Here is a 27,172-nt window from a genome sequence, read left to right on the forward strand (position 1 = left end):
TATGGTTCCTGTATAATTATTATGAAAATTTACGCCAGTAAAATTGGCGAATTTAGTAGACTGTATAAATATAAAGAAGTTATGTAGGCTTGACAGCTTTAAGTATTTTGTTTAGTCTACTAAATGACGATTATTAATTTCATTATTTCAAACAAGTGAAAAAAACCATAAATTACTTACTAATCTATTACCTTGGTGATGTATCCTAACGCCTCTCACAAGAAAAGTAACTAGTACATTGGCCAGCATCTAGCAACCTTACCTGTTGTGTGGAGTAATACACACTAGGAGACGTTCATTAATTCTTGTATGATGCATGCAGTAGACATTATGGTGTCTCATTCAGCTACCGCGTCCTGTTGTCCATCCATAACATTCATATTCTGCCGTTTTATTATATATTTAGCATATTCCAGATGTATTTCCTTTTTCACTCATATTGTAGAGAAAATTCGCCGCTAACATTTCTATCGGCAACTATTAAATTCGATATTTACAAACTCGCCGGTCCGTCCTTCCCGTTACACCATATTTGTTTCTCCTTTTACTCTCTTGTCCTGAGCACACATTTTCATTCAATTTCGAAGACAACTCTAGGAATGCAATACATTTTCTTTATCAGAATATTAATCAGTACAACAATTCCACTCCACTTAACCAACTTATTACAATAAATAAGGAAATTATAGGGGACAAGTTGGTTCCCTTGCGAATTATCACTTTTCAAAAGTCACATCAACACCACACGCCTGCATTACTATATAAATATTACTCTCCCTATCCATTACCACACACAAATCATAGGAAAATTCTAAAAATTTTCCACAAATCCCATGCAGCGTCATTTGGGAAAGAACTTTGGGTAGCTTTAAATGTAGATCGGACGGGTATATTAGTGGGTGTGGCTGGGTAAGAGTTAGACCTGCCTAGCATGTGCCAATACCCCTACCGCAGTGTTCCTTCATTATGTTATTATTATTATTATTTAAAAAAAAAATAACGCTAATCCTATATAGATTACACAAAAATAAGAACATCTCAATTTTCACTTTTTATTAGAAATTGCTTATGTACTAAATTCTAAGTATGTGGGATAAAGAAAAAGATCTTAACGTGATTACCGTCAAATTATAACCAGCAAATTATACATATCTACTAGTAGTGAGAAACTCTTATGTTATATTAGCTAATTTTAAAAAAACTTTTATATACGTACATGGATGGCGAAGTGCTTATTTTGTGTCCATATAACATGCAAGTGTTATACATCAAATATGAGACTGTGGTACGGTGTCTACACACACACATGTGTATATATATATATATATATATATATATATATATATATATATATATATATATATATATATATATATATATATATATATATATATATATATATATATATATATATATATATATATATATATATATATATATATATATATATGTCGTGCCGAATAGGCAGAACTTGCGATCTTGGCTTAATAGCAACGCTCATCTTGCCATATAGGACAAGTGAAAATTTGTGTATGCAATAATTTCGCCAAAATCATTCTGAACCTAACGAAAAAAATATATTTCACTGTGTTTGTTTAGTATTAAATTATTGTAAACGTATCGAAAATATATTTAGTTGGGTTAGGCTAAAATAAATTATATATATATATATATATATATATATATATATATATATATATATATATATATATATATATATATATATATATATATATATATATATATATATATATATATATATATATATATATATAAGTAGTCATAAAAGCGGCTGAGCGACTCCTTCCGGAAAAGGCATGCGGCTGAGCGGTGTATCCGGTTTTAGGGGGTGCGGCTGAGCGGTGTATCCGGTTTTAGGGGTGCGGCTGAGCGGTGTATCCGGTCTAGGACCTTCTTCTGAGGCATCCCCTTTTCACACCTAGGTGTTACTTCCGGTTTGACCTTGACCTCGCCCTCGAGACTACCTCACTTTTGACCCCCCCAACCAATACCCCCCTTCGCGACCCCCCCCCCTTCGCGCCCGCCCCGTCGCGCCGCGCGCCCGCCCGCGCCCTTCGCGACCCCCGCCCGCGCCTTCTGCTGCGCCTTCTGCAGCGTCGTCCGGATCGCCCCCGCGCCTCGAATTTTTTTCCGATTTTTTTCGATTTTTTTTTGAATTTCATTTTCTTGTGCTCTCCATCTCCTCGGATCAAATTTTTGAGGTTCCCCCTCTCACTTTCACCCCCATCCCAAAATTTCTCGAAATCAAAGTCTCCATCTCCTCGGATCAAGTTTTTTGGATCCCCCCTATGGGGTTTTCGAAATTCTCCATCTCCTTGGATCAAGGTTTTTTGGATTGTCCCTCCTTCCACCCCCACCCCCCAATCCCAAAAATTTCTCAATATTACCAAGTTTTTGGATTCCCCCCTATGGGGGTTTCGAAATTCTCCAATTCCTCGGATCAAGTTTTTGGATTCCCCCCTATGGGGTTTTCGATTCTTAATCTCCTTGGATCTTATGGGGTTTTCGAAATTCTCCATCTCCTTGGATCAAATTTTTTGGATCCCCCTATGGGGTTTCGAAATTCTCCAATTCCTCGGATCAAGTTTTTGGAATCCCCCCTCTGGGGGTAAGCATGCTTACTACAGGTCTAAACAAGTCAAATGAACTAAGAAGGGTGTTTACTCGGCGGTCAGTGACGTCACACATACAAGCTGAATCTTGTCGACCCTTTTAGTTCATTAAAGTTAATAAGGGGACACTCACCTTCTGACAGTGACGTCACGCGATGACCGCGCACACAAGCTGAAACTTGTCGACTTCCCCCTATGACAGTGACGTCACACATACAGGCTGAATCTTGTCGATCCTTTTAGTTCATTAAAGTTAATAAGGGGATATAGTACCTACATCATAGGGAAAACATTTTCACTCTTAACCCAAATTTTTCATCATCAGAAAGTCGCATTTTTTCGTTAATACCCACAATTTCTTTACAAAATACAACACAACATTATCACAAAAAACTAACTCAAATTTTTCTCGTTTTAACCCTTTTAGTTCATTAAAGTTAATAAGGGGACACAGTACATCAGAAAAAGTCACAAAAACTAACTCAAACACTTTTACTTTGAACATCACCAAAACACTATCATAAATCATTTGAATACTCACATAAACACCTTTGAACACCTTCAAAACACTCTTGAACACCTTCAAAAACACCTTTGAACATTTTCAATCAACACTGAAACACTTCCAAAAACACAATTTGAGTACTCCCAATTACACCACTGAATACTACTAAAACACCGCTGAATTCAATCAAAACACCCTTCAACACCTTCAAACACCCTTGAACACCTTCAAAACACTCTTAAACACCTTCAAAACACCTTTGAACATTTTCAATCAACACTGAAACACTTCCAAAAACACAATTTGAGTACTCCCAATTACACCACTGAATACTACTAAAACACCGCTGAATTCAATCAAAACACCCTTCAACACCTTCAAAACACCTTTGAACACCTTCAAAAAACAACATTTGAACACACTCAAAACACCTTTGAACACCTTTGAACATTTCCAAAACACTATTTGAGTACTCCCAATTACACCACTGAATACTACTAAAACACGCTGAATTCAATCAAAACACCCTTGATCACCTTCAAAAAAACAACATTTGAACACACTCAAAACACCTTTGAATAACCTCAAAACACCTTTGAACACCTTCAAAACACCCTTGAACACCTTCAAAACACCCTTGATCACCTTCAAAAAACAACATTTGAACACACTCAAAACACCTTTGAACACCTTTGAACATTTCCAAAACACTATTTGAGTACTCCCAAATAAGATTTGACATCTCTAATTTATCTGCACTTACACATTTCATTAAATTACAACTCATCCCTCAGTCTCCAGACTAGGCATTTTCTCGTTTTTACCCTTTTAGTTCATTAAAGTTATTAAGGGGACACAATACATCAGAAAAAAAGTCACAAAAACTAACTCAAACACTTTACTTTGAACATCCCCAAAACACTCTCATAAATCATTTGAATACTCACATAAACACCCTTGAACACCTTCAAAACACCTTTGAATATCGTTTTTAAACTAATTTCATCACAACCCACTTATATCATCTTTTTTTCGGTAACTCTAATTCGACTACACTACCCTCATCAATTACCAACAAATTTTACTCGTTTTAACTAATGTCATCACTGTAACCAAGATTTTCACAAAAAAACTCTATGACACCTAACACACACGCACACACACACACCCCACAACACCCACAATTTTTTCTCGTTTTATCTAATTTCATCAGAAAGTCACAACAACAACAACCCACAAACCCACAACACCCACAACCCACAATTTTTCTCGTTTTAGCTAATTTCATCAGAAAGTCACAACAACAACAACCCACAACACCCACAACCCACAACACCCACAACACCCACAACCCACAACACCCCACAACCCACAATTTTTTCTCGTTTTAACTAATTTCATCAGAAAAAGGCACAACACCCACAACCCACTTCACCCACAATTTTTTCTCGTTTCAACTAATTTCATCAGAAAAGTCACAACACCCCACATCACCCACATCCCACAATTTTTTTTCTCGTTTTAACCCTTTTAGTTCATTAAAGTTAATAAGGGGACACAGTACATCAGAAAAAGTCACAAAAACAACCCACTTATATCATCTTTTTCGGTATCTCTAATTCGACTACATTACCCACAACCCTCATCAATTACCAATTTATTCACATTTTTTCCCCCCTTCTTTTTACTGAATCTTAAAAGTAATACACATTCCTCCCTACAGTACTAAAATTCTAATAAAATCCTCTCCATACCCATCTCCTTGTATCCACATAAATTAATATTATACTCGCATCAACTACCCAACTATTGCGACATGTTTCAACACCCTCCATTCTTTTCCAATATATCATAACTTTTCATTTCTATAATTTCTTTTTAAAATATTCACACATTACCTTTTATTTTCAGTAAAATCTCCCCATATTTCTAATTACAACCCTCCCCATATCCCTCGCCATCACACCCATCTCCCAACACACCTCTTCAGAACACACACAAAAATCACATTTCACATCCACAAATGCATCTCAAATCCACTAAAATCACTATAATCAAGATATTCACAAAACTCTATGACCACCTAACACACACACACACACACACACACACACACACACACACACACATACACACACCTAACCTATCCTAACCTAACCTACCTAACCTATCCTAACCTAACCTACCTAACCTACCCTAACCTTAACCCAACCTAACTTAACCTAACCTACCCTAACCTTAACCCAACCTAACTTAACCTAACCTAACCTAACCTAACCTAACCTAACCTAACCTAACCTAACCTAACCTAACCTAACCTAACCTAACCTAACCTAACCCAACCTTACCTAACCTAACCTATCCTAACCTAACCTAACCTAACCTTACCTAACCTTACCTAACCTATCCTAACCTACCCTAACCTAACCTTACCTAACCTAACCTAACCTAACCTAACCTAACCTAACTTATCCTAACCTAACCTAACCTTACCTAACCTAACCTAACCTAACCTAACCTAACATTACCTAACCTAACCTAACCTAACCTATCCTAACCTAACCTAACCTAACCTAACCTTACCTAACCTATCCTAACCTAACCTAACCTAACCTAACCTAAAATATATTGGAACACTTCCAAAATACATTAGAGTACTCCAGAATTACTTTGAACGACTCCATTTTTGGATATTTCCAAATTAGTTTTGAAAACTTTATCGTAAAATCGAACATTATTTTCTTGTTGGTAAACACACCCATGGTAGAAATATTTACTCGATTTCCGAATAGAAACACTTTCCTCGCTCTGAGAGACTCATTAAGCTTATATGGGCCGCCCCTTCCCCCGACGCCACTGTGTAATGCGATTCACACCCAAGGTAGAAAATCACACCTGCATCAACACAGGTCAGACAGATGGCATGTAATGCGTTTCACACCCAAGGTAGAAAAATCACACCTGAATCAACTCACCTAACCGAACCTAACCTAACCTATCCTAGCCTAACCTAACCTAGCCTAACCTAACTTAACCTAACCTAACCTAACCTAACCTAACCTAACCTAACCTAACCTAACCCAACCTAACTTAACCTAACCTAACCTAACCTATCTTAACCTAACCTAACCTAACCTAACCTAACCTAACCTAACCAAACCTAACCTATCCTAACCTAACCTAACCTAACATACCCTAACCTAACTTATCCTAACATAACCTAACCGAACCTAACCTAACCTAACTTAACCTAACCTAACCTAACCTAACCTCACCTAACCTAGCCTAACCTAACCTATCCTAACCTAACCTAACCTAACCTAACCAAACACCATCAAACACCTCCGAATACTCCCCAAAACACTACTGATTACTACCAAATCACCACTGAATACTACCAAATCACCGTCAAAATCACCAGAAACTAAGTTTAACATCACCATCCAACTTCCTTTTTATAGAAATCCCCTCAAATCACTATATCCAAGAACCCAACCTAACCTAACCTTTCCTAACCTAACCCAACCTAACCTAACCTAACCTAACCGAACCTAACCTAACCTTACCTAACCTAACCTAACCGAACCTAACCTAACCTAGCCTAACCTAACCTAACCTAACCGAACCTATCCTAACCTAACCTAACCTAACACCATCAAACACCTCCGAATACTCCCCAAAACACTACTGATTACTACCAAATCACCACTGAATACTACCAAATCACCGTCAAAATCACCAGAAACTAAGTTTAACATCACCATCCAACTTCCTTTTTATAGAAATCCCCTCAAATCACTATAACCAAGAACCCAACCTAACCTAACCTTTCCTAGCCTAACCGAACCTAACCTAACATTACCCAACCTAACCTAGCCCAACCTAACCTATCCTAACCTAACCCAACCTAACCTAACACCATCAAACACCTCCGAATACTCCCCAAAACACTACTGATTACTACCAAATCACCTAACCTAACCTAACCGAACCGAACCTAACATTACCCAACCTAACCTAACTTATCCTAACCTAACCTAACTTATCCTAACCTAACCTAACCTAACACCATCAAACACCTCCGAATACTCCCCAAAACACTACTGATTACTACCAAATCACCTAACCTAACCTAACCTATCCTAACCTAACCTAACCTAACCTAACCTAACTTATCCTAACCTAACCTAACCTAACCTGACCTAACTTATCCTAACCTAACCTAACCTAACCTAGCCTAACCTAACCTAACCTAACCTGACCTAACTTATCCTAACCTAACCTAACCTAACCTAACTTATCCTAACCTAACCTAACCTAACCTAACACCTTCAAACACCTCCGAATACTCCCAAAACACTACTGATTACTACCAAAATCACCACTGAATACTACCAAATCACCGTCAAAATCACCAGAAACTAAGTTTATCATCACCATCCAACATCCTTTTTATAGAATGAATATTCTTACCGCATTTTATGTCACCTTCAAACACCTCCGAATACTCCCAAAACACTACTGATTACTACCAAATCACCGTCAAAATCACCAGAAACTAAGTTTAACATCACCATCCAACATCCTTTTTATAGAATGAATATACTTACCGCATTTTATGCTGCATATCGCATTTCCTCTTCCACATCATCCCTAAACATCCTTCCTTATTCATTCGTATATCTCCTAGAGTTGTTTTAACCCCCGACGGGACCATCATGACGCAGGAGCCAGAGCAACCATCACCACTCCAACACCACCTACTACACTCTGGCTCCTGCGTCGTGATGGGCCCCCCGTCGGGGGTTAAAACAACTCTAGGAGATATACGGAATGAATAAGGAAGGATGTTTAGGGATGATGTGGAAGAGGAAATGCGATATGCAGCATAAAATGCGGTAAGTATATTCATTCTATAAAAAGGATGTTGGATGGTGATGTTAAACTTAGTTTCTGGTGATTTTGACGGTGATTTGGTAGTAATCAGTAGTGTTTTGGGAGTATTCGGAGGTGTTTGAAGGTGACATAAAATGCGGTAAGAATATTCATTCTATAAAAAGGATGTTGGATGGTGATGATAAACTTAGTTTCTGGTGATTTTGACGGTGATTTGGTAGTATTCAGTGGTGATTTTGGTAGTAATCAGTAGTGTTTTGGGAGTATTCGGAGGTGTTTGAAGGTGTTAGGTTAGGTTAGGTTAGGTTAGGATAAGTTAGGTTAGGTTAGGTTAGGTTAGGTTAGGATAAGTTAGGTCAGGTTAGGTTAGGTTAGGTTAGGCTAGGTTAGGTTAGGTTAGGTTAGGTTAGGATAAGTTAGGTCAGGTTAGGTTAGGATAAGTTAGGTTAGGTTAGGTTAGGTTAGGTTAGGATAAGTTAGGTCAGGTTAGGTTAGGTTAGGTTAGGTTAGGTTAGGTTAGGTTAGGTTAGGATAGGTTAGGTTAGGTTAGGTGATTTGGTAGTAATCAGTAGTGTTTTGGGGAGTATTCGGAGGTGTTTGATGGTGTTAGGTTAGGTTAGGATAAGTTAGGTTAGGTTAGGATAAGTTAGGTTAGGTTGGGTAATGTTAGGTTCGGTTCGGTTAGGTTAGGTTAGGTGATTTGGTAGTAATCAGTAGTGTTTTGGGGAGTATTCGGAGGTGTTTGATGGTGTTAGGTTAGGTTGGGTTAGGTTAAGATAGGTTAGGTTGGGCTAGGTTAGGTTGGGTAATGTTAGGTTAGGCTGGGAAAGGTTAGGTTAGGTTGGGTTCTTGGTTATAGTGATTTGAGGGGATTTCTATAAAAAGGAAGTTGGATGGTGATGTTAAACTTAGTTTCTGGTGATTTTGACGGTGATTTGGTAGTATTCAGTGGTGATTTGGTAGTAATCAGTAGTGTTTTGGGGAGTATTCGGAGGTGTTTGATGGTGTTAGGTTAGGTTAGGTTAGGTTAGGATAGGTTCGGTTAGGTTAGGTTAGGTTAGGTTAGGCTAGGTTAGGTTAGGTTCGGTTAGGTTAGGTTAGGTAAGGTTAGGTTAGGTTCGGTTAGGTTAGGTTAGGTTAGGTTGGGTTAGGTTAGGAAAGGTTAGGTTAGGTTGGGTTCTTGGATATAGTGATTTGAGGGGATTTCTATAAAAAGGAAGTTGGATGGTGATGTTAAACTTAGTTTCTGGTGATTTTGACGGTGATTTGGTAGTATTCAGTGGTGATTTGGTAGTAATCAGTAGTGTTTTGGGGAGTATTCGGAGGTGTTTGATGGTGTTTGGTTAGGTTAGGTTAGGTTAGGTTAGGATAGGTTAGGTTAGGCTAGGTTAGGTGAGGTTAGGTTAGGTTAGGTTAAGTTAGGTTAGGTTAGGTTCGGTTAGGTTATGTTAGGATAAGTTAGGTTAGGGTATGTTAGGTTAGGTTAGGTTAGGATAGGTTAGGTTCAGTTAGGTTAGGTTAGGTTAGGTTAGGTTAAGATAGGTTAGGTTAGGTTAGGTTAAGTTAGGCTGGGTTAGGTTAGGTTAGGTTAGGTTAGGTTAGGTTAGGTTAGGTTAAGTTAGGTTAGGCTAGGTTAGGTTAGGCTAGGATAGGTTAGGTTAGGTTCGGTTAGGTGAGTTGATTCAGGTGTGATTTTTCTACCTTGGGTGTGAAACGCATTACATGCCATCTGTCTGACCTGTGTTGACGCAGGTGTGATTTTCTACCTTGGGTGTGAATCGCATTACACAGTGGCGTCGGGGGAAGGGGCGGCCCATATAAGCTTAATGAGTCTCTCAGAGCGAGGAAAGTGTTTCTATTCGGAAATCGAGTAAATATTTCTACCATGGGTGTGTTTACCAACAAGAAAATAATGTTCGATTTTACGATAAAGTTTTCAAAACTAATTTGGAAATATCCAAAAATGGAGTCGTTCAAAGTAATTCTGGAGTACTCTAATGTATTTTGGAAGTGTTCCAATATATTTTAGGTTAGGTTAGGTTAGGTTAGGTTAGGATAGGTTAGGTAAGGTTAGGTTAGGTTAGGTTAGGTTAGGATAGGTTAGGTTAGGTTAGGTTAGGTAATGTTAGGTTAGGTTAGGTTAGGTTAGGTAAGGTTAGGTTAGGTTAGGATAAGTTAGGTTAGGTTAGGTTAGGTTAGGTTAGCTTAGGTAAGGTTAGGTTGGGGTGGGTTAGGATAGGTTAGGTAAGGTTAGGTAAGGTTAGGTTAGTTTAGGCTAGGATAGGTTAGGTTAGGTAAGGTTGGGTTAGGTTAGGTTAGGTTAGGTTAGGTTAGGTTAGGTTAGGTAAGGTTAGGTTAGGTTAGGTTAAGGTTAGGGTAGGTTAGGTTAAGTTAGGTTGGGTTAAGGGTAGCTTAGGTTAGGTAGGTTAGGTTAGGATAGGTTCGGTGTGTGTGTGTGTGTGTGTGTGTGTGTGTGTGTGTGTGTGTGTGTGTTAGGTGGTCATAGAGTTTTGTGAATATCTTGATTATAGTGATTTTAGTGGATTTGAGATGCATTTGTGGATGTGAAATGTGATTTTTGTGTGTGTTCTGAAGAGGTGTGTTGGGAGATGGGTGTGATGGCGAGGGATATGGGGAGGGTTGTAATTAGAAATATGGGGAGATTTTACTGAAAATAAAAGGTAATGTGTGAATATTTTAAAAAGAAATTATAGAAATGAAAAGTTATGATATATTGGAAAAGAATGGAGGGTGTTGAAACATGTCGCAATAGTTGGGTAGTTGATGCGAGTATAATATTAATTTATGTGGATACAAGGAGATGGGTATGGAGAGGATTTTATTAGAATTTTAGTACTGTAGGGAGGAATGTGTATTACTTTCAAGATTCAGTAAAAAGAAGGGGGGAAAAAATGTGAATAAATTGGTAATTGATGAGGGTTGTGGGTAATGTAGTCGAATTAGAGATACCGAAAAAGATGATATAAGTGGGTTGTTTTTGTGACTTTTTCTGATGTACTGTGTCCCCTTATTAACTTTAATGAACTAAAAGGGTTAAAACGAGAAAAAAATTGTGGGATGTGGGTGATGTGGGGTGTTGTGACTTTTCTGATGTAGTGTGTCCCCTTATTAACTTTAATGAACTAAAAGGGTTAAAACGAGAAAAAATTGTGGGTGAAGTGGGTTGTGGGTGTTGTGCCTTTTTCTGATGAAATTAGTTAAAACGAGAAAAAATTGTGGGTTGTGGGGTGTTGTGGGTTGTGGGTGTTGTGGGTGTTGTGGGTTGTGGGTTGTTGTTGTTGTGACTTTCTGATGAAATTAGCTAAAACGAGAAAAATTGTGGGTTGTGGGTTTGTGGGTTTCTGGGTTGTTGTTGTTGTGACTTTCTGATGAAATTAGATAAAACGAGAAAAAATTGTGGGTGTTGTGGGGTGTGTGTGTGTGCGTGTGTGTTAGGTGACATAGAGTTTTTTTGTGAAAATCTTGGTTACAGTGATGACATTAGTTAAAACGAGTAAAATTTGTTGGTAATTGATGAGGGTAGTGTAGTCGAATTAGAGTTACCGAAAAAAAGATGATATAAGTGGGTTGTGATGAAATTAGTTTAAAAACGATATTCAAAGGTGCTTTGAAGGTGTTCAAGGGTGTTTATGTGAGTATTCAAATGATTTATGAGAGTGTTTTGGGGATGTTCAAAGTAAAGTGTTTGAGTTAGTTTTTGTGACTTTTTTTCTGATGTATTGTGTCCCCTTAATAACTTTAATGAACTAAAAGGGTAAAAACGAGAAAATGCCTAGTCTGGAGACTGAGGGATGAGTTGTAATTTAATGAAATGTGTAAGTGCAGATAAATTAGAGATGTCAAATCTTATTTGGGAGTACTCAAATAGTGTTTTGGAAATGTTCAAAGGTGTTCAAAGGTGTTTTGAGTGTGTTCAAATGTTGTTTCTTGAAGGTGATCAAGGGTGTTTTGAAGGTGTTCAAGGGTGTTTTGAAGGTGTTCAAAGGTGTTTTGAGGTTATTCAAAGGTGTTTTGAGTGTGTTCAAATGTTGTTTTTTGAAGGTGATCAAGGGTGTTTTGATTGAATTCAGCGTGTTTTAGTAGTATTCAGTGGTGTAATTGGGAGTACTCAAATTGTGTTTTGGAAATGTTCAAAGGTGTTCAAAGGTGTTTTGAGTGTGTTCAAATGTTGTTTTTTGAAGGTGTTCAAAGGTGTTTTGAAGGGTGTTTTGATTGAATTCAGCGGTGTTTTAGTAGTATTCAGTGGTGTAACTGGGAGTACTCAAATTGTGTTTTTGGAAGTGTTTCAGTGTTGATTGAAAATGATCAAAGGTGTTTTTGAAGGTGTTTAAGAGTGTTTTGAAGGTGTTCAAGGGTGTTGAAGGGTGTTTTGATTGAATTCAGCGGTGTTTTAGTAGTATTCAGTGGTGTAATTGGGAGTACTCAAATTGTGTTTTTGGAGGTGTTTCAGTGTTGATTGAAAATGTTCAAAGGTGTTTTTGAAGGTGTTTAAGAGTGTTTGAAGGTGTTCAAGGGTGTTTGAAGGTGTTCAAGGGTGTTTGAAGGTGTTGAAGGGTGTTTGAAGGTGTTCAAGGGTGTTTGAAGGTGTTCAAGGGTGTTTTGATTGAATTCAGCGGTGTTTTAGTAGTATTCAGTGGTGTAATTGGGAGTACTCAAATTGTGTTTTTTGGAAGTGTTTCGGTGTTGATTGAAAATGTTCAAAGGTGTTTTTTGAGGGTGTTCAAGAGTGTTTTGAAGGTGTTCAAGGGTGTTTATGTGAGTATTCAAATGATTTATGAGAGTGTTTTGGTGATGTTCAAAGTAAAAGTGTTTGGGTTAGTTTTTGTGACTTTTTCTGATGTACTGTGCCCCCCAGGTTTACTGAAGCAGCGATTCGGTGGGACACCCTTACAGACTCCTCCAGTAGACCAGCTCCTCCAAAAGAGCACAAACAGTCTCACTGGGACAAACCGATCATGGAAAAAATCGCCAACACAATGCTCTCCAATGCTTCAAGAAAGGACAAAGCTCGTCTCCTGGCAGTGAAGGCACCACACTCAGGAGATTTCCTGTTAGCTGTTCCCAATTCCTCCCTGGGCACCCGTCTCGACCCACAGGCCATTCGGATTGGTGTTGCTCTTCGCCTAGCCGCCCCCATCCTCACCGAACATAGGTGTATAGGTGTATTTGCGGCAGGGCGACAGCTGATCAATTCGGACTTCATGGTCTCGTGTGTCACACAGCAGAAGGGAAGTATGCCAGACATGAGGAGGTCAATGACATCATAAAGAGAAGCCTCGCGACAGCCCGTTGCCCAGCTCAACGGGAACCCCAAGTACAGAGGTCTGATGGAAGTCAAAAGCGTCCTGATGGAGCCACTATGCTGCCCTGGAAGGATGGAAAGCAGATTGCCTGGGACTACACCTGTGCCACCACATTGGCAGACACCTACTTGCCATACTCCGTAGTGTAAGGGGGTGGAGCTGCCAGCCACAGGGAGACCCAGAAAATTCGAAAATATGAAGACCTTCCCCCTTGCTATAACTTCATTCCAATAGGGTCGGAGACCCTTGGAGCATGGGGCAAGTGTGCTCTAAAGTTCCTCAAAGAACTGGGTAAAAAGCTCATCACAGAAACCAAAGACCACAGGGCGACGACAGTGTTGCGATCCAGAGAGGAAATGCCTGCAGCATTCTGGGCACATGGCCCACCGCAGGGGAGCTGGACGAAGTATTCGAGATGTAGCTATGAGTTACCTATGTTGTTTTACTTGGTGGTACCTCCCTATATATATATATATATATATATATATATATATATATATATATATATATATATATATATATATATATATATACATATATATATATATATATATATATATATATATATAAATATATGTATATATATATATATATACATATATATATATAGATATATATACAGATATATATATATATATACATATATATATATATATATATATATATACATACATATTTATATACATATACATATATATATATATATATATATATATATATATAATATTCATACATACATATATATACACATACATAACATCTCTGAACTGAGAGAAAGTTTATAAATAATCTCGCCGGTTCGCCTGTTTGCGACCTTTTGTGTGTGTGTGTGTGTGTGTACTCACCTAGTTGTATTCACCTAGTTGAGGTTGCAGGGGTCGAGTCCAAGCTCCTGGCCCCCGCCTCTTCACTGGTCACTACTAGGTCACTCTCCCTGAACCGTGAGCTTTATCATACCTCTGCTTAAAGCTATGTATGGATCCTGCCTCCACTACATCGCTTCCCAAACTATTCCACTTCCTGACTACTCTGTGGCTGAAGAAATACTTCCTAACATCCCTGTCATTCATCTGTGTCTTCAACTTCCAACTGTGTCCCCTTGTTGCTGTGTCCCATCTCTGGAACATCCTGTCTTTGTCCACCTTGTCAATTCCTCTCAGTATTTTGTATGTCGTTATCATGTCCCCCCTATCTCTCCTGTCCTCCAGTGTCGTCAGGTTGATTTCCCTTAACTTCTCCTCGTAGGACATACCTCTTAGCTCTGGGACTAGTCTTGTTGCAAACCTTTGCACTTTCTCTAGTTTCTTTACGTGCTTGGCTAGGTGTGGGTTCCAAACTGGTGCTGCATACTCCAATATGGGCCTAACGTACACTGTGTACAGGGTCCTGAACGATTCCTTGTTAAGATGTTGGAATGCTGTTCTGAGGTTTGCTAGGCGCCCAAATGCTGCAGCAGTTATTTGGTTGATGTGCGCTTCAGGAGATGTGCCTGGTGCTATACTCACCCCATGATCTTTTTCCTTGAGTGAGGTTTGTAGTCTTTGGCCCCCTAGGCTGTACTCCGTCTGCGGTCTTCTTTGCCCTTCCCCAATCTTCATGACTTTGCACTTGGTGGGGTTCAACTCCAGGAGCCAATTGCTGGACCAGGCTTGCAGAGTGTCCAGATCCCTTTGTAGTTCTGCTTGGTCTTCGATCGAATGAATTCTTCTCATCAACTTCACGTCATCTGCAAACAGGGACGCTTCGGAGTCTATTCCTTCCGTCATGTCGTTCACAAATACCAGAAACAGCACTGGTCCTAGGACTGACCCCTGCGGGACCCCGCTGGTCACAGGTGCCCACTCTGACGCCTCACCACGTACCATGGCTCGCTGCTGTCTTCCTGACAAGTATTCCCTGATCCATTGTAGTGCCTTTCCTGTTATCCCTGCTTGGTCCTCCAGTTTTTGTACTAATCTCTTGTGTGGAACTGTCAAACGCCTTCTTGCAGTCCAAGAAAATGCAATCCACCCATCCCTCTCTCTCTTGTCTTACTGCTGTCACCATGTCATAGAACTCCAGTAGGTTTGTGACACAGGATTTCCCGTCCCTGAAACCATGTTGGCTGCTGTTGATGAGATCATTCCTTTCTAGGTGTTCCACCACTCTTCTCCTGATAATATTCTGCGCGCGCGCGCGCGCCTGTGTGTGTATGTGTGTGCCTATTAAAAGGAACAAGCGAGTTTAACCTACTCGGCAAGGGTGTCCTCTGCCGAATAAGTAGAATGAAAATTTCTGTTTGCTATAAATCTGCGAAAATTAATCTGAGTATAACGAAAAATATATATTATATTTATTTTAAGTAATATGAAGTAAGTTTAAACTTACCTATGTATACATAGACGAATTTAGCACAAAAAAATTACATTAGCTTAAGATAGGTTAAGTGAGGCTGCTAACTTTGGTTTGGTCCAAACATAAAAATCTTTATATTATTGTCAATGAAAATAAATTATTGTAGGTAGTAGGTTGGTAGACAGCAACCGCCCAGGGAGGTATTACCGTCCTGCCAAGTGAGTGTAAAACGGAAACCTGTAATTGTTTTACATGATGGAAGGACTGCTGGTGTCTTTTCTCTGTCTCATAAACGTGAACCATTAACTGATATTTTTTTTTAATTTATCTCTTCAAACAGGTGTAGTGTCTGATATGTGGAAGATGGCTAATGTAATTCCTATTTTTAAAACAGGGGACAAGTCGTTACCGTCAAATTACCGCCCAATAAGCCTGACCTCATGGTAATAAATGGTATAAAATACCGACACAATGGAAATATAAACACAAATGCAGTATAATGTGATCCTTTATTGACAACGTTTCACCCACACAGTGGGTGAAACGTTGTCAATAAAGGATCACATTATACTGCATTTGTGTTTATATTTCCAAGCCTGACCTCAATTGTAGGCAAATTACTAGAGTCAATTATAGCTCAAATTATAAGAAGCCATCTCGATAAGCATAGCTTGATTAATGATACTCAGCATGGATTCACAAGAGGCCGGTCTTGTCTAACTAATTTATTAACTTTCTTCAGTAAAGCTTTTGAGGCTGTTGACCACGATAAAGAATTTGATATTGTTTACTTAGATTTTAGTAAGAACATAAGAACATAAGAAAGGAGGAACACTGCAGCAGGCCTGTTGGCCCATACTAGGCAGGTCCTTTACAATTCATCCCACTAACAAACATTTGACCAACCCAATTTTCAATGCCACCCAAGAAACAAGCTCCGATGTGCAAGTCCCTCTCAAATCCAACCCCTCCCACTCATGTACTTATCCAACCTAAATTTGAAACTACCCAAAGTCCTAGCCTCAATAACCCAACTAGGTAGACTGTTCCACTCATCAACTACCCTATTTCCAAACCAATACTTTCCTATGTCCTTTCTAAATCTAAACTTATCTAATTTAAACCCATTACTGCGGGTTCTCTCTTGGAGAGATATCCTCAAGACCTTGTTAATATCCCCTTTATTAATACCTATCTTCCACTTATACACTTCGATCAGGTCTCCCCTCATTCTTCGTCTAACAAGTGAATGTAACTTAAGAGTCTTCAATCTTTCTTCATAAGGAAGATTTCTAATGCTATGTATTAATTTAGTCATCCTATGCTGAATGTTTTCTAACGAATTTATGTCCATTCTGTAATATGGAGACCAGAATTGAGCTGCATAATCTAGGTGAGGCCTTACTAATGATGTATAAAGCTGCAGTATGACCTCTGGACTTCTGTTGCTTACACTTCTTGATATAAATCCCAGTAATCTATTTGCCTTATTACGTACGCTTAGGCATTGCTGTCTTGGTTTAAGGTTGCTGCTTACCATAACCCCCAAGTCCTTTTCGCAATCTGTATGGCTAAGTTCTACATTATTTAACTTATAAGTGCTAGGGTTATGGACACTCCCGAGCTTCAGAACCTTGCATTTATCTACATTGAACTGCATCTGCCACTTTTCTGACCAAGAGTAGAGTTTGTCTAAATCCTCCTGAAGTTCCCTAACATCTACGTTTGAATCAATTATCCTACCTATCTTCGTGTCATCGGCGAATTTACTCATATCACTAGCAATTCCTTCATCAAGATCATTGATATATATTATAAACAACAACGGGCCCAAGACTGATCCCTGTGGAACGCCACTTGTTACTGATCCCCACTCGGATTTAACCCCATTTATGGACACTCTCTGCTTCCTGTCTGTGAGCCATGACTCGATCCACGAGAGCACCCTTCCCCCAATGCCATGAGCTGCTACTTTCTTCAACAGTCTTTGGTGCGGAACTCTATCAAATGCCTTACTAAAATCTAAGTAAACAATATCAAATTCTTTATCGTGGTCAACAGCCTCAAAAGCTTTACTGAAGAAAGTTAATAAATTAGTTAGACAAGACCGGCCTCTTGTGAATCCATGCTGAGTATCATTAATCAAGCTATGCTTATCGAGATGGCTTCTTATAATCTCAGCTATAATTGACTCTAGTAATTTGCCTACAATTGAGGTCAGGCTTATTGGGCGGTAATTAGACGGTAACGACTTGTCCCCTGTTTTAAAAATAGGAATTACATTAGCCATCTTCCACATATCAGACACTACACCTGTTTGAAGAGATAAATTAAAAATATTAGTTAATGGTTCACAGACTTCCATTTTGCATTCCTTAAGAACCCTTGAAAAAACCTCATCAGGACCCGGTGACTTATTTTGCTTCAGTCGGTCTATCTGCTTCACAACCATTTCACTAGTGACTGTGATGTTACATAATTTATCTTCTTCTGATCCACTATAAAAATTAATTACCGGAATATTATTAGTGTCTTCCTGTGTAAAAACCGAGAGAAAATAATTATTTAAAATCGAGCACATTTCATTCTCTTTGTCAGTAAGATGCCCATAGTTATTTTTAAGGGGACCTATCTTATCTCTGACTTTTGTTCTATATACCTGGAAAAAACTTTTTGGGTTAGTTTTAGAATCCCTAGCAACTTTAATTTCATAGTCCCTTTTAGCTTTTCTTATCCCCTTTTTAATGTCCCTCTTAATGTCAATATACTGATTCATAAGATGACCCTCGCCTCTTTTGATACGCCTATAAATTCCTTTCTTATGCCCTAGTAGATATTTCAGCCTATTATTCATCCATTTTGGGTCATTTCTATTTGATCTAATTTCCTTATAAGGGATAAACGTTCTTTGAGCAGCATGTATTGTGTTCAGAAAACTGTCATATTGATAGCTCTCTTCGTTACCCCAGTCAACAGATGATAAGTGTTCTCTAAGCCCATCGTAATCTGCTAAGCGAAAATCTGGGACTGTTACTGAGTTATCCCTACTATCATACTTCCATTCAATTCTAAATGTAATTGATTCGTGGTCACTAGCACCCAGTTCCTCTGAAACTTCTAAATTATTAACAAGGGATTCATTGTTTGCCAGAACTAAGTCAAGCAGGTTATTTCCCCTTGTAGGTTCTGTCACAAACTGCTTCAAAAAACAATCCTGAACTACTTCTAAGAAATCGTATGATTCTAAATTCCCAGTCAAGAAATTCCAATCAATATGACTAAAGTTAAAGTCTCCTAGAATTACTACATTATCGTGCCTTGTGGCCCTAACAATTTCCTCCCATAGTAGTCTCCCTTGGTCCCTATCTAAATTTGGGGGACGGTATATCACACCTAAAATTAATTTTTCATGCCCCTCTGAAAATTCTATCCAAACAGACTCTGTATGTGTTACTTCAGACTTAATACCCGTTTTTATGCAACAGTTCAAGCGATCTCGGACATACAATGCCACCCCACCCCCCTTCCCGATACTTCTATCTACTTGGAACAATTTAAAACCCTGAATGTGACATTCTGCAGGCATGTCCCGACTTTTTGAATTAAACCACGTCTCAGTAATGGCAAATACATCTATGTTACCTGCACTAGCAACTAGTCTCAACTCGTCCATCTTATTCCTAGCACTGCGACTATTTGTGTAATAAATTTTTAATGACCCTCCTCTCTCTTTACCCTTCCTGCTCCTTTCTGTTATTCCACTAAACCTATTACTGTCCTTGTCAATTAGTGCCACTGGCTTTCCAATATCCACCTCATTTTGCCTATTACTAGTTCTCCTAGTACTCATGTTACTACCCTGCGACTTCACAGTTTTCCCACCAAAACCCATACCACTAACTATTCCTAGTTTAAAGACCTAACAGCTCCCTCCACTGCGTTGGCCAGTGCTCCCACCCCACACCTAGATAAGTGAACCCCATCCCTGGCATACATGTCATTTCTGCCATAGAAGAGGTCCCAGTTGTCAATGAATGTTACCGCATTTTCCTTACAGTATTTGTCCAGCCAGCAATTGACACCAATTGCTCTGGACAACCATTCATTTCCAACTCCTCTCCTTGGCAAAATGCCACATATGACAGGTTTCCCACCCTTCCTCCTAATTATCTCTATTGCTGACCTATACCTGCTAATCAGGTCCTCACTCCTACGTCTGCCAACATCGTTGCCTCCAGCACTGAGACAGATAATAGGATTGCTCCCATTACCTCTCATGATGTCATCCAGACGGCTAACAATATCCTTCATCCCAGCCCCAGGAAAACACACTCTCTGCCTCCTACTCCTATCCTTCAAGCAGAATGCCCTATCCATGTACCTAATCTGGCTATCCCCAACAACAACAATGTTTTTACCTTCCTTGGCGTCGTCCGTCGTGATGCTCCGAGTAGTCGACTCACATTCGCCAGGTAGCATTACACCACTTGTAGAATTCGTCAAGACGTTCTCGATGGTCTTCGTTGGGGTTTCTAGGGATGTCTTACTCACGTCTGCCAATGCTTCTTTGGTGCTCGTTGTGGCATTCCCAGTAGAACACTCACATTCGTCAGGTAGCACCGAGAATGAGTTGGAAGTTTCCACGGTAGTCTTCTGGTTTCTCGTTGTTTCTGCCTCTCCAACCGTTTTCTTGATCTTCAGCTTGGTTCCATGTTGCCCGGCCACTGACCAAGCTCCCCTCTTAACCTGGGGACTCACAACAGAAGGATTACTACGAATCCTCTTGTTCTCCTCCGTTAATCGCCGTATCTCCATCTTAGCAACTCTGAGCTCTTCTCTCAGCTGCTGGTAAAGTTGCTCAAGAGAGGGCATCCTGGTACAGATTCACAGAGAGCACACAAACAGGTCTTCACAGAGCTAAGTACACGTCACCACTGAGCTAAGTACACGTCACCACTGACTAAGTACACGTCACCACTGAGCTAAGTACACGTCACCACTGAGCTAAGTACACGTCACCACTCAAGCTAAGTACACGTCACCACTGAGCTAAGTACACATCACCACTGAGCTAAGTACACGTCACCACTGAGCTAAGTACACGTCACCACTGAGCTAAGTACACGTCACCACTGCTAAGTACCAAAGACTGTTGAAGAAAGTAGCAGCTCATGGCATTGGGGGAAGAGTGCTCTCGTGGATCGAATCATGGCTCACAGACAGGAAGCAGAGAGTGTCCATAAATGGGGTTAAATCCAAGTGGGGATCAGTAACAAGTGGCGTTCCACAGGGATCAGTCTTGGGCCCGTTGTTGTTTATAATATATATCAATGATCTTGATGAAGGAATTACTAGTGATATGAGCAAATTCGCCGATGACACGAAGATAGGTAGGATAATTGATTCAAACGTAGATGTTAGGGAACTTCAGGAGGATTTAGACAAACTCTACTCTTGGTCAGAAAAGTGGCAGATGCAGTTCAATGTAGATAAATGCAAGGTTCTGAAGCTCGGGAGTGTCCATAACCCTAGCACTTATAAGTTAAATAATGTAGAACTTAGCCATACAGATTGCGAAAAGGACTTGGGGGTTATGGTAAGCAGCAACCTTAAATCAAGACAGCAATGCCTAAGCGTACGTAATAAGGCAAATAGATTACTGGGATTTATATCAAGAAGTGTAAGCAACAGAAGTCCAGAGGTCATACTGCAGCTTTATACATCATTAGTAAGGCCTCACCTAGATTATGCAGCTCAATTCTGGTCTCCATGAATGGTTTGACAAACCATTCATCACAACTGTCAGACACTGCAGCATCATGGGATCTTGTTACAAAGAATTCTTCAACACTTGTTCAACCTTTGGACAAAGACCTACTTCGACTAGTGGATGGTACCACTATGACCCCGCCTCCGGCTGCTTCACCTCACCTCACTACAGTATATAAGCCACGTCTACGGCCCTATGCTGTACATTCTACAAGATTGATGGACTGAACACATCGACTCCAGGCTGAGGGACTGATCACCTCATACTCCTCCTCTCCTTACGCCTTCCTCTTTGTATTGGACTGATGAAGCCACTGTGTGGCGAAACGTTTCCTGAATAAAGATTCCCATATGCTGCATAAGTGTCTCAATCTTCAACTTGTCGGTTTTTCAAACCATTCATCACAACTGTCAGACACTGCAGCAGCATAGGATCTTGTTACAAAGAATTCTTCAACACTTGTTCAACCTTTGGACGAAGACCTACTTCGACTAGTGGATGGTACCACTATGACCCCGCCTCCGCCTGCTTCACCTCACCTCACTACAGTATATAAGCCACGTCTACGGCCCTATGCTGTACATTCTACAAGATTGATGGACTGAACACATCGACTCCAGGCTGAGGGACTGATTACCTCATACTCCTCCTCTCCTTACGCCTTCCTCTTTGTATTGGACTGATGAAGCCACTGTGTGGCGAAACGTTTCCTGAATAAAGATTCCCATATGCTGCATAAGTGTCTCAATCTTCAACTTGTCGGTTTTTCAAACCATTCATCACAACTGTCAGACACTGCAGCAGCATAGGATCTTGTTACAAAGAATTCTTCAACACTTGTTCAACCTTTGGACGAAGACCTACTTCGACTAGTGGATGGTACCACTATGACCCCGCCTCCGCCTGCTTCACCTCACCTCACTACAGTATATAAGCCACGTCTACGGCCCTATGATGTACATTCTACAAGATTGATGGACTGAACACATCGACTCCAGGCTGAGGGACTGATTACCTCATACTCCTCCTCTCCTTACGCCTTCCTCTTTGTATTGGACTGATGAAGCCACTGTGTGGCGAAACGTTTCCTGAATAAAGATTCCCATATGCTGCATAAGTGTCTCAATCTTCAACTTGTCGGTTTTTCAAACCATTCATCATATCCTCAAGACCTTGTTAATATCCCCTTTATTAATACCTATCTTCCACTTATACACTTCGATCAGGTCTCCCCTCATTCTTCGTCTAACAAGTGAATGTAACTTAAGAGTCTTCAATCTTTCTTCATAAGGAAGATTTCTAATGCATTGTATTAATTTAGTCATCCTACGCTGAATGTTTTCTAACGAATTTATGTCCATCCTGTAATATGGAGACCAGAATTGAGCTGCATAATCTAGGTGAGGCCTTACTAATGATGTATAAAGCTGCAGTATGACCTCTGGACTTCTGTTGCTTACACTTCTTGATATAAATCCCAGTAATCTATTTGCCTTATTACGTACGCTTAGGCATTGCTGTCTTGATTTAAGGTTGCTGCTTACCATAACCCCCAAGTCCTTTTCGCAATCTGTATGGCTAAGTTCTACATTATTTAACTTATAAGTGCTAGGGTTATGGACACTCCCGAGCTTCAGAACCTTGCATTTATCTACATTGAACTACATCTGCCACTTTTCTGACCAAGAGTAGAGTTTGTCTAAATCCTCCTGAAGTTCCCTAACATCTACGTTTGAATCAATTATCCTACCTATCTTCGTGTCATCGGCGAATTTGCTCATATCACTAGTAATTCCTTCATCAAGATCATTTATATATATTATAAACAACAACGGGCCCAAGACTGATCCCTGTGGAACGCCACTTGTCACTGATCCCCACTCGGATTTAACCCCATTTATGGACACTCTCTGCTTCCTGTCTGTGAGCCATGATTCGATCCACGAGAGCACTCTTCCCCCAATGCCATGAGCTGCTACTTTCTTCAACAGTCTTTGGTGCGGAACTCTATCAAATGCCTTACTAAAATCTAAGTAAATAATATCAAATTCTTTATCGTGGTCAACAGCCTCAAAAGCTTTACTGAAGAAAGTTAATAAATTAGTTAGACAAGACCGGCCTCTTGTGAATCCATGCTGAGTATCATTAATCAAGCTATGCTTATCGAGATGGCTTCTTATAATTTGAGCTATAATTGACTCTAGTAATTTGATTACAATTGAGGTCAGGCTTATTGGGCGGTAATTTGACGGTAACGACTTGTCCCCTGTTTTAAAAATAGGAATTACATTAGCCATCTTCCACATATCAGACACTACACCTGTTTGAAGAGATAAATTAAAAATATTAGTTAATGGTTCACAGACTTCCATTTTGCATTCCTTTAGAACCCTTGGAAAAACCTCATCAGGACCCGGTGACTTATTTTGCTTCAGTTGGTCTATCTGCTTCACAACCATTTCACTAGTGACTGTGATGTTACATAATTTATCTTCTTCTGGCCCACTATAAAAATTAATTACCGGAATATTATTAGTGTCTTCCTGTGTAAAAACCGAGAGAAAATAATTATTTAAAATCGAGCACATTTCATTCTATTTGTCAGTAAGATGCCCATAGTTATTTTTAAGGGGACCTATCTTATCTCTGACTTTTGTTCTATATACCTGGAAAAAACTTTTTGGGTTAGTTTTAGAATCCCTAGCAACTTTAATTTCATAGTGCCTTTTAGCTTTTCTTATCCCCTTTTTAATGTCCCTCTTAATGTCAATATACTGATTCATAAGATGACCCTCGCCTCTTTTGATACGCCTATAAATTCCTTTCTTATGCCCTAGTAGATATTTCAGCCTATTATTCATCCATTTTGGGTCATTTCTATTTGATCTAATTTCTTTATAAGGGATAAACGTTCTTTGAGCAGCATGTATTGTGTTCAGAAAACTGTCATATTGATAGCTCTCTTCGTTACCCCAGTCAACAGATGATAAGTGTTCTCTAAGCCCATCGTAATCTGCTAAGCGAAAATCTGGGACTGTTACTGAATTATCCCTACTATCATACTTCCATTCAGTTCTAAATGTGAATATATAATAAATCACTTTTGATACGGGTCTTTGTCAGAGGCATGACCTACTCAGTGCTGGATATCTATTGTTAAGCAACTAACGGAGTGCTGATGTTGGATATCAGCTCTTCAGCAACCATTGGCATACCGGTGCTGAGTACCTAGCATTGGTACGCACCAAAACGGCGGTATCTAATTGCAGACGTGAGGCAGGGTAGCCAGCAGATGCCCCAATGGTGGGCTACAGAAATAGTAACTGCTGGCTTACTCGTGCTGGAATAAGTGATTCAGGCAACAATGATGTACCTACGACTCACAGGCACAAGTCCGCTGGTGAGGTGAGGTGGAAGCACATGTGACCTAATCCTTGCTCGACTCACAAGTGAGAGGACACGAGCCTTAAATCCATATGTGCCATACAGTGGTGGGACATATAGACAAGTCTCCTAACACTTGCTGTGCCTGTTACTTAGCAGTAGGAGTTAGTCAACGGTTGTAAGTCGCATCCTTGGAGAAGACCTAAAGAAAAAAAGGATCCAGCGGAAACAAGTGACACTGCTTGACTTTCTAGGGTTATCCAGGTTACTTTTCCGAAGAAAATCTTCTTCCACTTCTTTTTCTTCTTTATTTTCAAGATAAGAAACAAACTGCCATTGCAGGACGCACCATTTTGCAGTGCCCCAGACATAACGTCAGTATTAGTGAATGGTTCACCTCTTGTCAAAAAACTCGTGACAGGTAATTTTTCCCGTTGAATGAACCAACAAGAAGCGCGATGAGGAAAGCAGAGTATAGGAAATGTTACATGTCAGGACGAGAGGAGTAAAGAAGAGAGGCAGAGAATGACATGTGGGAGGAAGAAAGAAATGTGACGTAAGATTAAAATGATGTGACGGATGAAGTAAAAGACAGCTAGAGAGGAAATCAGGCCAGAAAAAGATTAACGTAAAAGTCAAGGGTATAAAAAGGAAGATACGAACGAGAAATAGCAGGAGGAGGATATAGGAAGAAACAATGGGGGAAGGTAAGACAAAAGAAAGTGAGGGAAGTTGAAGACTGAAGCAGTGGTCAGAAATAGTAATGGAAGAGGATAGTGAGGGAGAGGAAGGCAGGCGGAGTAATGAATAGTGAGAGAAGTTGAAGAATGAAGCGCTGATAAGAAAGAGTGGAGGAAGAGGAAGGTGAGGGTGAGTGGTGAGGAAGGCAGGCAGAATGATGAATGGTGAAGGAAGGAAGGAAGAGTGAGGGAAGATGAAGGATCCTTGAGGTAGTCGTTAGTGTGGGTGGTTGCTAAGGGAAACACTGCTCATCCTTCCACCCCTCTACACCTTCCCCCACACATCCAGGGATCATTGGATCAATAACCCGATATAATGACCATAATCTTCACCACAAACACGCGCACAGACACACACACGCCCACACACACACACACACACACACACACACACACACACACACACACACACACACACACACACACACACACACACACACACACACACACACACACGACATGACGGAAGGGTTAGACTCAGAAGTGTCCCTGTTTGCAGATGATGTGAAGTTAATGAGGAGAATTAAATCTGATGAGGACCAGGCAGGACTTCAAAGAGACCTGGACAGACTGGACACCTGTTCCAGCAAATGGCTTCTCGAATTTAATCCTGCCAAATGCAAAGTCATGAAGATAGGGGAAGGGCACAGAAGACCACAGACAGAGTATAGGCTAGGTGGCCAAAGACTGCAAACCTCACTCAAGGAGAAAGATCTTGGGGTGAGTATAACACCGAGCATGTCTCCGGAAGCACACATCAATCAGATAACTGCTGCAGCATATGGGCGCCTGGCAAACCTGAGAACAGCATTCCGACACCTTAGTAAGGAATCATTCAAGACACTGTACACCGTGTATGTCAGGCCCATACTGGAGTATGCAGCACCTGTTTGGAACCCGCACTTGATAAAGCACGTCAAGAAACTAGAGAAAGTACAAAGGTTTGCAACAAGGTTAGTTCCAGAGCTAAGGGGAATGTCCTATGAAGAAAGATTAAGGGAAATCGGCCTGACGACACTGGAGGACAGGAGGGTCAGGGGAGACATGATAACGACATATAAAATACTGCGTGGAATAGACAAGGTGGACAAGGACAGGATGTTCCAGGGAGGGGACACAGAAACAAGAGGCCACAATTGGAAGTTGAAGACACAAATGAGTCAGAGAGATAGTAGGAAGTATTTCTTCAGTCATAGAGTTGTAAGGCAGTGGAATAGCCTAGAAAATGACGTAGTGGAGGCAGGAACCATACACAGTTTTAAGACGAGGTTTGATAAAGCTCATGGAGCGGGGAGAGAGAGGGTCTAGTAGCAACCGGTGAAGAGGCGGGGCCAGGAGCTAGGACTCGACCCCTGCAACCACAAATAGGTGAGTACACACACACACATGGAGCAGGGAGAGAGAGGACCCAGTAGCAACCGGTGAAGAGGCGGGGCCAGGAGCTAGGACTCGACCCCTACAACCACAAATAGGTGAGTACAAATAGGTGAGTACGTACACACACACACACACAAGAGCACACACTAACTTACGGTGGATAGAATGTTTCAGAGATGGGACACAGGAACGAGGGGTCACAACTAGAA

At 40.2% G+C, this 27,172-nt stretch overlaps 1 long non-coding RNA gene across 2 annotated transcripts in view; it reads right to left on the reverse strand.

The window, feature by feature from the left end:
• The window catches only part of LOC138852383 (uncharacterized), a 387,670-nt gene that overhangs the window by 274,656 nt on the left and 85,842 nt on the right, over positions 1-27,172 (reverse strand). The window lies entirely within an intron of this gene.

This window comes from Cherax quadricarinatus, chromosome 7, assembly GCF_038502225.1.
Source record: "Cherax quadricarinatus isolate ZL_2023a chromosome 7, ASM3850222v1, whole genome shotgun sequence".
Taxonomy (NCBI): Eukaryota; Metazoa; Arthropoda; class Malacostraca; order Decapoda; family Parastacidae; genus Cherax; species Cherax quadricarinatus.